The sequence below is a fragment of the Peromyscus leucopus genome, chromosome X (assembly GCF_004664715.2).
Source record: "Peromyscus leucopus breed LL Stock chromosome X, UCI_PerLeu_2.1, whole genome shotgun sequence".
NCBI classification, from domain to species: Eukaryota; Metazoa; Chordata; class Mammalia; order Rodentia; family Cricetidae; genus Peromyscus; species Peromyscus leucopus.
This window is the reverse complement of record NC_051083.1, coordinates 118216683-118221276: the sequence shown is the minus strand read 5'-3', so window position 1 is coordinate 118221276 and position 4594 is coordinate 118216683.

Genomic DNA, 4594 nt, shown 5'->3' with positions numbered 1-4594 from the left:
CAGGGGACCTGACACCCTCTTCTAGCCTCTGTAGCATGCACAAAACCTCACACGGACACACATATACACACATAAATAAAAATAAACCTTTTTAAATAGAATTTAAATAACAAAACAGACCTTATGTTTGAAAAGCATCATATAGTTTATGATATCAAATACACCATACATTTTACCATAATAGAACCTCCTAAGAGCCTTTAAATCATGTAGGCCAGGATCTTCGTGTTTCAGGGTTAAGGAAGCCTTGCTGTTGTAGGACATGGTCTTCAGAACAAAACAGCTGCTATTTTCAGCAGATTAACTGAACTTGTTGGAAGAGACCATCACAACCAGGTCTGTAGACTGTCAATATTCCCTCAAAGAAAAATGGGCTGGGGTGGGTCTTACTGGACTCTTACTGGAGGTTCTAGCCATTCTTCCCAGCCATTTGTATGTGTGCAATTTTGCCTTAATTCTTCTGGCCTCGGTGGTCTCTAGAGGTGCTAGAGTCCATAGGCTGAGAAAGGTTAACTAAGGGATGCTCCCTTATGCAGTTAAAAAGTAGCCATGCTGTGAGAAGACTTTCCAGAGTGGCTGCTTTAGAGCTACCCATATATATACTTGTAGGCAACCCTTCAGTCATGCTCTATAACTAAGCCTCATACTTCCTGATTTCCCAGGTTAAACTTCAGTGGAATCATACTTTGGTTTGTTATTGGGGTCGTATAAGGAAATTCCAGGGAAGAAATTTTCTCAACATCTGCCATAATATAATCTATAATACAATTATAAAGCAACCACACATTAAATGATGGGAGAACCTATTGTTAGATCCCAAAGGCTGCCCCTGGAGAGGGGATTAGCCATGCTTTATATCCTATACAGTATTGTATCCTAGCTGTGAAGCCTGCATGGGACTGGACTAGGCCCTCTGCATGTGGGAGACAGTTGTGTAGCTTGGTCTGTTTGAGGGGTCTCAGGCAGTGGGATCAGGATCTATCCCTGGTACATGAACTGGCCTTTTGAAGCTCATTCCCTATGGTGGGATACCTTACTCAGTCTTGGTGCAGGTGGGGGGGGCTTAGTCCTGCCTCAACTGAATGTACCAGGCTTTCTTGACTCCCCATGAGAGGCTTTAACCTTTTGGAGGAGTGGATGGGTGTGGTGATGTATTGTGTCCCCCAATAAAGTTTATCTGAAGATCAGAGGAAAAAGCCAGCCACTATATTAGACATAGAAGTCAGGCAATAGTAGCACATGCCTTTAATCCTATTATTCGGGAGGAAGGGATCTGTTTGGATCTCTGTGAGTTCAAGGCCACACTGGGAACAGAGCCAGGCATGCTGGCACATGCCTTAAATTCCAACACTAGTTAACCATGAAGATCTGGAGGTCTGTACAGACAGTCAGGAAGTGATAGAGCTGGGCAGGAAGAGGAAGTGATGTAGCTGGATGGACAGAGCAAATGAGATAGTAGAACAGAAAGGCGTATAGGTGTGGGTATAGAGGAAGTAAGTCTCTCTTTGGAGACTGAGGTGTCGGTGAGGTGAGGTTAGCTTGTGGCTTTTCCTGTTTCTCTGAACTCTCAGGGTTTCACCCCTATATCTGGCTCCGGGTTTTTATTTAATAAGACCTTTTGAGATTCTTCTACAGATGGGGGGGGTGAGTGAGGGGGAGAGGTGAAGGGATGGGAGGGGCAACTGTGGTTGGTATGTAAAATGAAAAAATTAAATAAACAAAAAAGACATTGTATCCCATCTAGTACCTTCATTAATCTGCTAGACTTAGAGATCCCTACCCTCTAAGCTCAAAGGCCACTTACCTTCTGAAGTCTACAACTGGAAGGCTTTTCCTTTGGTCTGTGGGTGGCTGCTGGGTTGTCACCATATTCCAGATTCCCCTCAGCACAGCTCTCTGTTGAACCTGGAAAGAATCCTTTTGATTTTAATGCCCACTTTTGGAAAATGCTTTATGTCACAGACAATGCACATAAGCTTTGACGTGATATGGAGCCCAAGGATAGCCCGAACCAGCAGGAATCAAAAAGCAAACTCGATTGTTTTCTGTGGCACCGTATACTTCTCTACCCTGGATTCTCATGTGAGCCGCGCCAGTTATGTCTTCCACAACTGCATATTGTACCACAAACCAGTCTGACCTGCAAGAGGAGTACGCGCTTTGGTCCTTTTGCAATGCTCTGCTGCCTAACCAGTTTGTGTTTACCAACGCCACACTTGGTCAGGTCAAGATGGAGAGATGTCCTAGTGAAGAAAGGGTGACTAGCATATGAAGCCTTGCTTGGAATCCGTTCTCGGCCTACTTAGGCTTTCTGATGCAGTAGAGATGAAGTATCACATTGAATTAAGTTGGATGCATATGTGTTGTAGAAGGGGCATTGTGCTGGCAGCTGTGATCTGTTCTGAGGTATTCTTAGCCTTGGCAGAGTAGAAAGGAAGATATAAACATGACCATGTTACCTAGGTCAGGAAGAATTACAAAACAGAATAAGCAGTCTTCTTTGGTGACAGAGTAGGAGTCAATGGTTCTTATGGAAGAATCTGCTGGACTTGGTGCATGCCTGTAATCCCAGCATGGCAGAGACAGGAGGATCACTGTAAGTTAGAACTGACTTGATCTATATAGTGAGCATCAGGCCAGGGCTACATAGTCAGGCCATGTTTCAGACAAATAAGACACAAGGTTCTTATGGAAGATTCTGAAAGGTTAGTTGGGAAAGTGACATTTCCCCTAGATCCTGAAAGCTAGGTATTCAAAAGACAGATAAGAGCATTACACCCTGAATCTGTGAGTAAAGGGATCATTTAGGCTCTGGCCTCTGCTAGCTACTGGATAGCTATCTGGTGGCTACCCATTGCTTGGGTAGGGCAACCAGGAAGAAGTCTTTGGGTCTTATACTTGTGGGGAGGAGACCTGTGACCATTGCACCCTACTTTCCCATTTTGACTACAATTAAGTTTGAATTTTCAATTTATTTTTGAGACAGGCTCTCTCTATGTAGTCCTGGAGCTCACTATGTAAACCAGGCTGGCCTCAAACACACAAAGCTCCTCCTGCCTCTGCCTCTCAAGTGCTGGGATTAAAGGTGTGTGGCACTGGCCCAGCCCAGCAAACTTTTTTTTTTTTAAGCCCAGGGTGTCCTAGTTAAGCCCAGAAGCTATTGTTGCAATGAAACACCATGACCAAAGCAAGTTGGGGAGGAAAACATTTATTTGGCTTACACACTCCATATCACAGTTCATCATCAAAGGAAATCAGGACAGGATCTTAAATCGGGTAGGATCCTGGAGGCAGGAATTGATATGGAGGCCATGGAGAGGTGCTGCTTACTGGCTTGCTCCCCATGGCTTGCTTGTTCGGCCTGCTTTCTTTTCTTTTCTTTTCCTTATTTTTCTTTATTAAGAAATTTTCTATTCACTCTACATACCGCCCACAAATCCCACCTCCTCCCACCCCCCAGCCCTCTCTTCCAAGCCACCCCACATCCCCACATCTCCCCAAATCAAGGTCTCCCATGGGGAGTCAGCAGAGCCCAGCACACTGAGCCTAAGCAGATCCAAGCCCCTTCCCACTGCACCAAGGCTGTGCAAGGTGTCACACCACAGGCACTGGATTCCCAGAAGCCCGCCCATGCACCAGGGATGGATCCCGATCCCCCTGCCTGGGTGCCCCCCAAAACAGTTTGAGCCAAACAACCGTCTACCATATCCAGAGGGCCTAGTACAGTCCCATGGGGGCTCCACAGCCACTAGTCTACAGTTCATGGTCAGCCTGCTTTTTTATAAAAGCCAGGACCACTGGCCCAGGGACGGCACCACCCACAATGATCTGTGCCCTCCGCCATCAATCACTAATTAAGAAAATGCCCTAAAGGCTTGCCTACAGCCTGAGCTTTTAGAAGCATTTTCTTAATTGAGGTTCCCTCCTCTCAGATGACTTTAGCTTGTGCCAAATTGACATAAACCAGCCAGCACACCACCACACCACACAGGGTCTTGCTATGCAGACTAGACTGGTTTGGAATGCAGTCCTTGGGATCTTGTTGACTTTGCCTCTTGAGTGATGGGATTACAACCATGCCTAGGTGAAAAATCTATGTCTGATTGGTTTTGAGACAAGGTCTCACGTGCAGCTGGCTGTCCTGGAATCTGCTATGTAGACCAGGCTACGTAGAACTTTAGCGAAAAGTAACAGTGGAAGGACTGAATCCAAATTGGAGGCTACTGTAGCAGCATGAACAAATAGTCCTGGAGCCTAACCCATCTGCCGTGCTGATGTTAGAGTGGAGACAGAGGCTTGGCCATCAAGACAAGTGTCCAACAAGAGACAAGCCTTGGGTACTCGTTGAGTGTATTCTGTGTTGGGGAAAGGAGTGAATAAGATAGATGTCAATGGTCACCACCAAATGAGTGCAAAGAGACTACTCTCTGAGAAAGCCTCTAATCCTCTCACGGGTCAGAGGAAGAGGAGGGGCAGCCACAGGACAAAGAAGGAAGTAGTTTGAAGCATCTAGAAGGCAGAAAGCCCAGAAGCCAGGTGGCAACACCGAAGCCACGCCCCCGGCTAGACCCGGCCCCCGGGTCCGCCTTCTCGT